The following is a 13,225-nucleotide window of genomic DNA, read 5'->3' as shown; positions in this document are numbered from 1 at the left end:
AGCGAGGGGCAAGCCCAGCCCCAGAGCAATTTGTTGGGGGAGAGCCTCGACCAGCCCCAGGCTCCCCGCCTCCAGTCCAGAGCTCTTTCCTCCAAGTGGCTCCAGCAAGTGCATCCCACACCCAGCTTCAGCCCCAGAATGCTGCTAAATGTCCCCTCCTCGGAAGTCCTTTCACCTGTTTCCTCCACTAGGTCTGACCAATGTCACTTGGGTTTTAGTGGCTGAGCTGGATAAAAACAGGATATTTAAAGTAGAAAGTGGGGAGCAATGTGGTGTAGTGTAAGCGTGGGCTTTTGTTGTCAGAAGTCAGTTGTGGCCTCACCACTCACTCTGTTTGAACCTCAGATTCCTTACGTGTAAGACATGGATAATTGTCCTGAGACCTACCAGAGGTGGCTGATCTGGCCGACCACGTGCCCTGGAGACGGGAGTGACTCTAAAGCAAGCCGCACAGGCTGACGAGGACCTGGCCATAAGAAAAGGCCCCTCTACCTTTGCCAGGAGTTGCCTGAGGGGATGCCTGTAAATGAGGCCCACGGTTTCCTCCAAGCACAACTTGGAGTTGTCTCTGTCCTCAGGAGCAATGATGGCCCCAAATTCCTGCCCCATAAAGGAAAGGCTGCAGATTTTTCACCTGGAATATTTAAAGCTGGCCTAATGACACGCACACCTCTGACACCCAGCCAGGTAACCTCTCAGTAACCCCACTTTAAAATGTGGTTGTAAAACATACTTCTAGTTAAATGAATGCAGTGACATGTCTATCATGGTTTGGGCCAGTGGATTGGGGTAAGAAATAATAAAAACATGGCTTCAGTTCTCTTGCCTTGGTGCCCCCGTGTTCATTCTCCCTGGGACACTTCCATTACTGCACCCCAGATTAAGACAGGGGAGCAGAATCTTCTGCTGGTTGGGTGCCCGGGAGATCCAGGAAAGCAAGGCCACAATGTGTTTAGTAGCAAAACTCTGTGACAGCATTTGCTAAATCATAGACTGTCAAGAGTCAACCAGTATTGCCTTGTCTTCACAGGCAGAAAATAGCCCCAGAAGGGTAGTGAGTACTGGTTTACAGTGCTATAGAAAATAACATAAGTACTATAGTGCTCTTTAGTAAGGTATATATACCATATATAGTATAGAATATATATATTATACTATGCAGTGTATACCGTATACGATACTGTATGGTACTATTAACTTCATTCGAGTTTTTGATATATACTACATACAACAATAACGCTATTTGGAATATAAACATCTGGGTTCAAGTCCAGGACTTGGCCCATACAAGTAGTCAACTTCTGCAAGCCTCAGTCTTCCCATTTCTAAGACTGAGATCCTGTTACCTGTAGCACAGGACTGCTACCAGATTAAATGAGTGCTTCATTTACTATAGAGTTACAGTCAAGTGCCTGTTATTTCTATTAGTTTGTATTCCCCAAGAAAATGACTTAATCCATACTCCTCTTCACGAAGCGGTCATATTTAATCTGACAGGGCCCTTTGAAAGGGCCCAGGATTTGGATGAGCCACCACAAGGTGGCGCTAGGTGCCAGATATTCCCACTAGCCTCAGCTGGGCCCCAATCTTAATTGCAGTTAAAGCGTGTCCATTTTTATTGTCTTTGAAGAGGAAGGGAAATGCTTGCAAATGTGTTTTCTAGGTCAACTTTAGCTCATAAGATCAATTTTGGCCTCACAGTGGGGATTAGAAAGCAAGGGTGCTTTTCTCCAGCACTCATTCTACTTTGCCTGCTGAAGGCAACATTTTTAGGCAATGGGCTCTGAAAGTGTCTGCAAGGCCTCACCCCTCCTCATCCTCAAGTGGTTCTGTGGACTTGCTTTTACGTTGCCGGGGTTTCAAGCAAGAGAAGGGACTGCAGCGTGGACACTTGTTTGCCTCACACATTATTCAGTTATCTTTGACAGCCTTCGGTTCTCTATTTCACAGCTGTCAATCAAGGGAGGGAAAATTGTGAAGTAAATCGTGTCTACCAAGAGAGTGTTTTCCAGGACCAGGTTTGCTGTTGGGGAGCAAATATTTAACAGAAACTTAAATAGGCTCCATTAATGAAACCAAAAATAAAATTAGCTGCGTTTTCACTTTTCCTTTCTGCCCTTCTCAGATGCGTGGCATTTCATTAGATAGTATTCAGTAGGTACCGGCTGGGCACAGGGTCCCGTGGGGTCACTGTGGCTGGAGTACAGGATTGGGAAGGGAGGCAGTGCGGGCACATACTGAGAGGTAGCCCTGGCCGAGTCTTCACTCAGCCAAAGCAAGACAGCTAGGAAACCAAATACAAACACAACCACCAGAGGAAAGAGAAACAGGAAGAAAGGCTATGGGAAACCTGAGCGTGACAACCGTCATCATTTAGAAAGAGTATTTCCACATTTTCACAGTAGAGGCATCATACGCTGTGGTCTGGGGCATGGCCGTGAAGATGAGAACGTGACACACAGCTCCTTTAGAGTATCTTACCAAGCACATCTAGAAAAACATCAAGACTAGCAAAATGAGACAATTCCCAGAGGAATTATAACTGCTAAAAATATGGTCAACTCTAGTTAGAAATAATCACAAATTAAATTGAGACTCTCCTTTTTCCTACCAAATGGATAAAGCTTAAAAAACAATACTCCATGCTGGTAAAGAAATAGATGTTCAGATTTGTTCAACTACAGCTGATACTTTTTCTTCCTTATACTTTTCTGAAGTTTCCATGATTTCTGTAATGAGCATATATTGCTTTTACATTAAGAAAAAATGTAATCTAGCATTCTCAGAACTCCTTTGAAAACCTCATAAGTTAAATGAACTAAAATCCTTGTGACAAATCTGCTAGAAATACCTTTTTAACCTTTAAGATTCTTACCCACCAGGAACTAGAAGACACCTCCCAGGAATAAGAGAATGGGTATCTTAGGATATTCTTTTTGTTCCCAGTGCTCTGGACTCATGGGGAGGTGCCTTGGATGGGGGACTTTCATCTGTTGGGCTGGGCCTCCATGGCTGCTTTGAATTTGGAAATGCATATCCTTCAGTTCCTTGGGGAATTTTACTCGAAATTTTTATTTAGTTATTCCTCACCACTACCAACACACACGTACAACACCCCACATGTATTTTCTCTCTTTCTGGAACTCTTATTAAAATGTTTCACTTCCTGAACTCATGCCATAATTTTACAATCTGTTCTCTCCTTCTCTGCCATCTCTCTTTCTTAACATTTTGCTTTCTGGGAGATTTAGCTCACAGTCCTTTCATTGAGTTTTTAAATTTCTGCTTTCACAATTTTAATTTCCAAGAACCTTTTTTATTCTTTCAGTGTCCATTTTATTTTATAAATTTATTTATGTATTTATGTATGTATGTATTTATTTATTTTGGGTACATTGGGTCTTCTTTGCTGCACGCGGGCTTTCTTTAGTTGTGTCGAGCGGGGGCTGCTCTCCATTGCGGTGTGCGGGCTTCTCGTTGTGGTGGCTTCTCTTGTTGCAGAGCAACGGCTCTAGGCACGCAGGCTTCAGTAGTTGTGGCACACAATCTCACTAGCTGTGGCTCACGGGCCCTAGAGCGCAGGCTCCATAGTTGTGGTGCACGGACTTAGTTGCTCCGCGGCATGTGGGATCTTCCCAGACCAGGGCTCGAACCCGTGTCCCCTGCATTGGCAGGCAGGTTCTTAAACACTGTGCCACCAAGGAAGCCCTCAATGTCCTTTTTTTTTTAAACAATGTTTTTATAATTTATTTTATTTACGTATTTATTTTTGGCTGCGTTGGGTCTTCATTGCTGCACATGGGCTTTCTCTAGTTGCGGCGAGCAGGGGTTACTCTTCGTTGCAGTGTGCGGGCTCCTTATCGCAGTGGCTTCTCTTGTTGCGGAGCCCAGGCTCTAGGTGCGCGGGCTTCAGTAGTTGTAGCTTGTGGGCTCAGTAGTTGTGGCTCATGGGCTCTAGAGCACAGGCTCAGTAGTTGTGGCGTATGGGCTTAGTTACTCCATGGCATGTGGGATCTTCCCGGACCAGGGCTTGAACCCGTGTCCCCTGCATTTGCAGGCGGATTCTTAACCACTGTGCCACCAGGAAAGCCCTGTCCATTTTTAAAATAGCAATTTAGTCATGTTTCATGGAAGCAATGTCTTCTCTGATCTAAGGCATATACTTTCCACAGGGGCAAAGTTGTCCCCCAAAGGGGCAAAAATTGGTTCTTTGGGGGTTGGCAAAAAATATTAGATATTACAATAAATTGCGGCCCTCCAAAACTCAACCATATTTGACAAAATCATATTCTTTAATATTTAATTTCTGTCATTAGGAAAAAATAAGTTTTGATTCTAATTTTTCTCCTTAGAGATGTAGTTTAGTTTTCATCTCCCTATATAGTCTCCCTATCAGTCTGGATTCTCCAGAGAAACAGAACCAATATATATAATTATATATTGTATGTATAATAATATATGTATACATTATATAATTATATAACATAAATACATAATTGTATATTTTTTCCTTAGTCAGCTTTTTATTATGATTTTGTTATTTGATTTTATCCACACAGTTAGATGTTCAAGTTCTTTATCCACTCAACCAAGTGGAGACATTTAATAGACAGACAAATGGATGGATTTGGGGGTATATTAAGGATAATGTAAACTGATAGCAAAACAAATAAGTATCTGACATTTAGAGAGGGAAAAACAAGCGGAATGAGAAATTCACAAAAAAAGCAAAGAGATGGGTAATTTAAAAATAAATAAGTAAATAAATAAGGAGAGAGAGAGAGAGATTGGTTTACTATAAGGAATTGGCTCACACAGGATTGGTTTACTATAAGGAACTGGCTTACACAGTTATGGAGGCTGAGAAGTCCAGGATCTACAGTTATCAAGCTGGAGGCTCAGGGGAGCAGAGAGTATAGTTCCAGTCCAAGTCTGACGGCCTAAGAAGCAAGATTGTTGATGGTTTAAGTTCAAGTCTGAGTCTGAGTCTGAAAGCAGGAGAAGACCAATGTCCCAGGTCAAAGACAGGCGGAGAGGAAAATTCGTTTTTACTCAGCCTTTTATTCTATTCAGGCCTTTAACAGATTGAATGAGGCCCACCCACACTGGGGAGGGCAACCTGCATTACTCAGTCTACTGATTGAAACATTAACCTCATCCAGAAACAGCCTCACAGACACAGTCAGAAATGATGTTTAACCTATCTGGGTATTCTGAGGCCCAGTCATCACACTCCATTTCCTTTTTTTTTTTTTTTTTTTTTTTTTCCTGTTTTGGTCTAAACCTTTATTGTTAGGGGCTGTCCTCAGGTTTGTGGTGATCCTTGGTTTTCCATTCATATTTTTTTTTTTTTTTTTTTTTTGCGGTACGCGGGCCCCTCACTGTTGTGGCCTCTCCCGTTGCGGAGCACAGGCTCCGGACGCGCAGGCTCAGCGGCCATGGCTCACGGGCCCAGCCGCTCCACGGCATGTGGGATCTCCCTGGACTGGAGCAAGAACCCGTTTCCCCTGCATCGGCAGGCGGACTCTCAACCACTGCGCCACCAGGGAAGCCCTCCATTCATATTTTTAAATGGGAAGCTAAAAGCTGGTTAGAACTCTGAGCATCAGGAGTTGTCAATGTAGGCTTCTCTGTATGGCAATCTGCCTGTTGCTTTATATAACCCACATTTTGATATCTTTAGATCTCTCCAGAAAATAATCTTCCAGTCCCTGCCTGGAAGATACCATCCTAGCTACCCGTGATCTGGGAGCCAAGCCAGTGAGGGGGTGGGGAAAATCTCAGTGTTCAGCATGTAAGCTTTCTCCTAGTTCACTGTGAAAATCTTTAGTACTACCTTCAGAACAGTGCCCCGTCCTTAAGGTTGCCTGGTGTGCCGTTATCCAGAGACTTTTGTTTTTAGCCACTAGTCTTGTTGTGGGGTTGGGGACATACAGTTGTCTGGCTCTGTGTGCATTGGGAGGGGGTTGGGAGTATAGATGCTCTTTAATGATTTTCAACCAGTTCTCCTGTTTTTAGTCCCATCTGCACCCACACTTCTAGAAATAGCTGGTGCCGCCAAGTCCTGGGCCACAGAGCCTTTGGGAGTTCTCAATGCAAACTGAGTTGCTCTTTGTTTTTCCTCACTATGGGCTTAAGGTTCAGCTTCTCATCTACAAGTCAGCTGCTATTCATCCTCCTGTGTTCAAGCCTCCCACATTTTATCATCTCTTTATGGTTTTGTGCAGTAAAGAATCCTTTTGTTATTTTAGTGGGGTTTCCAGAAGGAGCTGAAATAAGTACATGTGCTTAGTCTGTACATGCAGACTAATTAGTCAGTTGGGTCGGGAAGGAAACGGTAGCACACAGACTGGTGGACAATTTGAGCAGGGAGTAGATTGGCATGGTTGCCAAGGGTAAAGGGCCTGACAGATCTGGAGGGGCGGAGGCAACTCAGGGGAACTGAACTGGTGGTATGTGCTTCGAACTTAAAAAAGGTTCGTTCCAGGTATTGACTTGACAGAGTCCAAGGTGTTGCTGAATCAGGATTGGGTAACTATTCAGAGAGCTGCTTCAAGTCGTATCCCAATGTATGCATCAAGGACCTTAGAAATAGCCATGCTTTTTTTCCATTAACTTCATTCTTAGGATTCTTGCCTAAGAGAGAAGCTTATATATATTTATTAGTATATATATATATATATATATATATATATATATATATATAGTAGCTTCTCTTAGGAAAGTATACATATGTGTATATATGGACTTTTCCCCAAAGATGTTCATTAGCAGTATTTTTATAATACCAAATATTAGAAACAGTCTAAACCAGGGCTTAACAAATGATGGCCCATTGGTCAAATCCAGCCCTCCTCCTACTTTTGTAGATGGAGTTGTGCTGAAGCACAGCCACCCCCAAGTACATATCGTTTATGTCTCCTTTCCTGCTATAACAGCAGAGACTATGGCCAGCAAAGCCTAAATACTTACTGTAAAAGAACCCACATAACATAAAATTTACCTTCTTAACCATTTTTAAGTGTACAGTTCAATAGTGTTAACTATGTTCACATTGTAGTTAAACAGAGCTTCATCTTGCAAAACTGAAACTCTCTACCCATTAAATAACATTTCCCTTTCCCCAGCCTGGTATTCTAATTTCTGTTTCTATGAATTTGAATACTTTAGATGCCTCAGATGAGTGGAATCATGCAAGTTTTGTCTTTTTGTTACTGGCTTATTTCACTTAGCATAGTGTCCTCCAGCTTCATCCATGTTGTAGCATGTGACAGAATTTCCTTCCTTCTTAAGGCTGAATAAAACTCCATTTTACGTATATACCACACTTTGTTCATCCATCAATAGGTATTTGGGTTGCTTCTGCCTTTTGGCTATTGTGAATAATGCTGCTAGGAACATGGGTGTACAAATATTTCTGTGAGACCCTGCTTCCAATTCTTTTGGCTATAAACCCAAGTGTAGCGTGGCTGGATCATATAGTAGTTCTATTTTTAATTTTTTGAGGAACCTTACTGCTATTTTCCATAGTAATTGTGCCATTCCCCCCACCTTTTTATTGAAGTATAGGTGACATACAATATTTTTAGTTCCAGGTGGACAACATAGTGGTTTGACATTTATATGCAATACAAATTGATCACCACGATAAGTCTAATAACCGTCTGCCACCCTAAAAAGTCATTACAGTATTATTGACTGTATTCCCTATGCTGTACATTACATCCCTGTAACTTATTTATCTTATAAGTAGAAGTGTGTACCTCTTAATCTCCTTCACCAATTTTTCCCAACTCCCCACCTGCTCCCCTCTGGCCACCACCAGTATGTTCTCTGTATCTATGAGCTTGTTTCTGTTTTGTTGTGCTTGTTTGTTTCCTTTGTTTTTTAGATTCCACATATAAGTGAAATCATACAGTATTTGTCTTTCTCTGTCTGACTTATTTCACTTAGAATAATACTAAATCCATCCATGTTGTCACAAATGGCAAGATTTCATTCTTTTTTATGGCTGAGTAATATACCCTTGTGTATAGAGTTGACCCTTGAACAACCCCAGGGGTTACAGGTACCACCCCTCTGTGCGGTTGAAAATCCATGTATAACTTTTGAGTTGGCCCTCTGTATCCACAGTTCCATCCACAGGTGAATCCACAGATTCAACCAACTGCATATTATGTAGTACTATAGTAGTTGTTTATTGAAAAAAATTGTGTATAAGTGGACCAATGCAGTTCAAACCCATGTTTTACAAGGTTCAACTGTATATACCACATCTTCTTTATCCATTCATCTGTGGCTGGACACTTAAGTTGCTTCCATATCTTGGCTATTGTAAATAATGCTGCAATGAATGAAGGAGTGAATATATCTTTTTGAATTAGCATTTTCATTTTTTCAGATAAATACCCAGAAGTGAAACTGCTGGAGTATATGGTAGTTCTATTTTTAGTTTCTTGAGGAACCTCCATACTGTCTTCCATAGTGGCTGCACCAATTTACATTCCCACCAATAGTGCATGTGGTTTCCCTTTTCTCCACATCCTTGACAAAACGTATTTGTCTTTTTGATAATAGAATAACAGATAATAACGTTCTGACAGGTGTGAGGTGATATCTCCTTGTGGTTTTGATTTGCATTTCCTTGATGATTAGTGCTTTTGAGCATCTTTTCATGTGTCTGTTGGCCTTCTTGTGCAAAAGCTTTTTAGTTTGATGTAGTCCCATTTGTTTATCTTTGTTTTTGTTCCCCTTGCCTAAGGAGACAAATCCAAAAAAATGTTGCTAACACCAATGTCAAAGACCATACTGGCTATGTTTTCTTCCAGGAGTTTTATGGTTTCAAGTCTTACATTTAAGTCTTTAATCCATTTTGAGTTTATTTTTGTATATGGTGTAAGAGAGTGGTACAGTTTTTTTCTTTTCTTTTTTGCATGTAGCTGTCTAGTTTTCCCAGCATCATTTATTAAAAAGACCATCTCTTCCCCCCTCCTCTGTTGTAAATTAATTGACCATGTACACGTGGGTTTGTTTCTGAGCTGTCTATTGTGTTCCATCGATCTATGTCTTTTTGTGCTGGTACCATAGTTTTGATTACTATAGCTTTGTAGTATAGTTTGAAATCAATGAGCATGGTATACCCAGTTTTGTTCATCCTTAAGATTGCTTTGGCTATTTGGAGTCTTTTGTAGTTCCATGCAAATTTTAGGATTATTTGTTCTACTTCTGTGGAAAATGTCATTGGTATATTGATAGGGATTGCACTGAATCTGTAGATTGACTTGGGTAGTTTGGACATTTTAACAATATTAATTCTTTCAATCCATGAGTACAGTATGTCTTTCCATTTATTTGTGTCATCTTCAATTTCTTTCATCAATGTCTTATTGTTTTCCAAGTACAGGTCCTTCACCTCCTTGGTTAAATTTATTTTAGGTATTTTATTCTTTTTGATGCAGTTATAAATGGGATTGTTTTCTTAATTTCTCTGACATTTCATTATTAGTGTATAGAAATACAACAGATTTCTGTACATTGATTTTATATCCTACAGCTTTACTGAATTCATTTATTAGTTCTAATAGTATTTTTGTGGAGTCTTTAGGGTTTTCTATATATCGTATCATGCCATCTGTATAGTGACAGTTTTATTTCTTTTCTAATTTGGATGCTTTTTATCCTTTTTTTTTTTTTCTTATCTGATTTCTCTTGCTAGGACTTCCAATACTATGTTGCATAAAAGTGGCAAGAACGGGTATTCTTATCTTGTTCCTGATCTCAGAGAAAAAGCTTTTAGCATTTCACTGTTGAGTATGATGCTGGCCATAGATTTGTATATATGGCCTTTATTATGTTGAGGTGTGTTCCCTCTATACCCACTTTGTTGAGAGTTTTTACCATAAATGGGTGTTGAATTTTGTCACGTGCTTTTTCTGCATCTATTGAGATGATCAAGTGATTTTTATCATTCATTTTGTTAATGTGGGTATCATGTTGATTGATTTGTGGATATTGAACCATCCTTGCATCTGTGGAATAAATCCTACTTGATCATGGTGTACGATTCTTTTACTTTATTGTTGAATTTGATTTGCTAATAATTTGATTTGCTAATAATAATTTGATTTGCTTGAGGATTTTTGCATATATATTCATGAGGGATTTGGGCCTATATTTTTTTTTGGTAGTGTCTATCTGGTTTTGGTATCAGGGTAATGCTGGCCCTGTAACATGAGTTTGGAAGCATTCCTTCCTCTTCAATTTTTTGGAATACAGTTAACCCTTGAATAATATGGGGGTTAATTCACATATAACTTATAGTCGGCCCTCCATATTCAGGGCTCCTCCACATACGTGGATTCACCCAAACACAGGCCATGTAGTACTGTAGTATTTACTATTGAAAAATATCGTCATATAAGTGGACCCATGCATTTCAAACCTGCGTTGTTCAAGGGTCAACTGTAGTTTGCAAAGAATAGGTATTAACTCCTTTAAAAGTTTGGTAGAATTCACCTGTAAAGCCATCTGGTCCTGGACCTTTGTTTTTGGGAATTTTTAAATTACTGATTCAGTTTCATTACTAGTGGTCAGTCTGTTCAGATTTTCTAATTCTTCTTTATTCAGCCTTGGAAGAGTGTATGTTTCTAGGAATTTATCCATTTCTTCTAGATTGTCCAATTTTTTGGGGTGTAATTGTTTGTATTAAGCTCCTATGACCCTTAATATTTCTGTGGTGTCAGTGGTAACTTCTCTTTCATTGCTGATCTTATTTATTTGAGCCCTTTCTCTTTTTTTCTTGATAAGTCTAGCCAAAGGTTTATCAATTTTGTTTATTTTCTCAAAGAACCAGCTCTTAGTTTCGTTGATCTTTTTTTTTTTTTTTTTTTTTTGCGGTACGCGGGCCTCTCACTGTCGCGGCCTCTCCCGCTGCGGAGCACAGGCTCCAGACGCGCAGGCCCAGCGGCCATGGCTCACGGGCCCAGCCGCTCCGCGGCATGTGGGATCCTCCCGGACCGGGGCACGAACCCGTGCCCCCTGCATCGGCAGGCGGACTCTGAACCACTGCGCCACCAGGGAAGCCCTCGTTGATCTTTTATTTTCTTTTTTAGTTTCTATTTCATTTATTTCCGTTCTGGTCTTTATTATTTCCTTCCATCTGTTAACTTTGGGCTTCGTTTGTTCTTCTTTTTCTAGTTCCTTTAGGTGTAAGGTTAGATTGTTTATTTGAGGTTTTTCTTGTTTCCTTTTGGAGATCTGTATCACTATAAACCTCCCTCTTAGAACTGCTTTTGCTGTGTCCCATAAATTTTGGAACGTTGTGTTTCCATTTTCATTTGTCTCAAGGTTTTTTGTTTTTTTTTTTTTTTGCGGTACGCGGGCCTCTCACTGTTGTGGCTCTCCCATTGTGGAGCACAGGCTCTGGATGTGCAGGCTCTGGACGTGCAGGCTCAACGGCCGTGGCTCACGGGCCCAGCCACTCCACGGCATGTGGAATCTTCCCGGACTGGGGCATGAACCCGCGTCCCCTGCATCAGCAGGCGGACTCTCAACCACTGCGCCACCAGGGAAGCCCTCAAGATATTTTTTGATTTCTCTTTGTTTTTTGTTGACCCATTGGTTGTTCAGAAGTATGTTGTTTAGCCTACATGTGTTGGGCGAGTTGCAGTTATTTCCTTGTAGTTGATTTCTAATGTCATACCATTGTGGTCAGAAAAGATCCTTGATGTGATTTCAGTTTCTTAAATTCTCTGAAACTTGTTTTGTAGCCTGTCATGTGACCTATCCTGGAGAACTTTCCAGGATAGATCTTGGAAAGAATGTGTATTCTTTGAAAAGAATGTGTATTCTATTGAATAGAATGTGTATTCTATTGTGTAGAAAAGAATGTGTATTGAAAAGAATGTGTATTCTATTGTATTCTGGTGGAATGTTCTGTAGATATCTATTAAGTTCATCTGGTCTAATGCATCATTTAAGACCAATGTTTCCTTATTGATTTTCCATATGGATGATCTATTCTTTGATTTAAGTGGGTTGTTAAAGTTCCGTACTATTATTATATTGCTCTCTGTTTCTCCCTTTATGTCTATTAATATTTGCTTTTTGCATCTAGGTGCTCCTACGTTGGGTGCATAGATATTTACAAATGTTATATAGCCTCTTGTTGGGTTGATTGTTTTATCACTTTGTAATGCCCTCCTTTTTCTCTTGTTAAAGTCTTTGTTTTAGAATTTATTTTGTCTGTTGTAAGTATTGCCTTTTTGTTTCTATTTGCATAGAATATCTTTCTCCTTCCCTTCATTTTCAGTCTCTGTGTGAGATCTGAAGTGAGTCTTTTATAGGCAGCATGTATATGGGTTTTGTTTTTTATTCATTCAGCTACCTGATGTCTTTTGATTGGAGCATTTAGTCCATTTACATTTAAAGTTACTATTGATAAGTATGTACTCATTTGTCATTTTATTAATTGTTTTAGGGTTGTTTTTGTAGCTATTTTTTGTTCCTTTCTTCTTCTTTTGCTCTCTTCTCTTGTGATTTAATGACTATCTTTAGTGGTATGTTTGGATTCATTTCTCTTTTCCTACATGTCTGTCATACGTTTTTGGTTTGTGGTTACCATGAGGTTCATATATAACAATCTGTGTACACAGCAGTCTTTTTTAACTTGATGGTCGCTTAAGTTTGAGTGCATCCTAAAAGCACTACAGTTTTACTACCCTCCCCATCACATTTTATGTTTTAATGTCATACTTATATCTTTTTATTTTGTATATCACTTAACTGATTATTTTAGACATGATTTTACTACCTTTGTCCTTTAACCTTCATACTAGCTTTATAGGTAGTTGATCCACTACCTTTTCTATATGTTTGCCTTTACCAGTGAGATTTTTTTTCTTTCATAATTTTCTTGTTTCTAGTTTTGGCCTTTGTTTTCTGTTTAAATAAGTCCCTTTAACATTTGTTTTGTAAGACCAGTTTAGTGGTGATGAACTCCTTTAGCTTTTGCTCATCTGGGAAACTCTAAATCTTTCCTTCAAATCTGAATCATAACCTTGCCAGGTAGAGTACTCTTGGTTGTAGATGTTTCCTTTCACCACTTTAAATATATCATTCCAGTCCCTTCTGGCCTATAAAGTCTCTACTGAAAAGTTAGTTGATAGTCTTTTGGGTATTCCCTTGTCTGTAACTAGTTTTTCTTTTACTGCTTTTAAGATTCTCT

This window comes from Delphinus delphis, chromosome 4 (assembly GCF_949987515.2).
Source record: "Delphinus delphis chromosome 4, mDelDel1.2, whole genome shotgun sequence".
NCBI classification, from domain to species: Eukaryota; Metazoa; Chordata; class Mammalia; order Artiodactyla; family Delphinidae; genus Delphinus; species Delphinus delphis.
Note: the sequence above shows the minus strand (reverse complement) of the source record.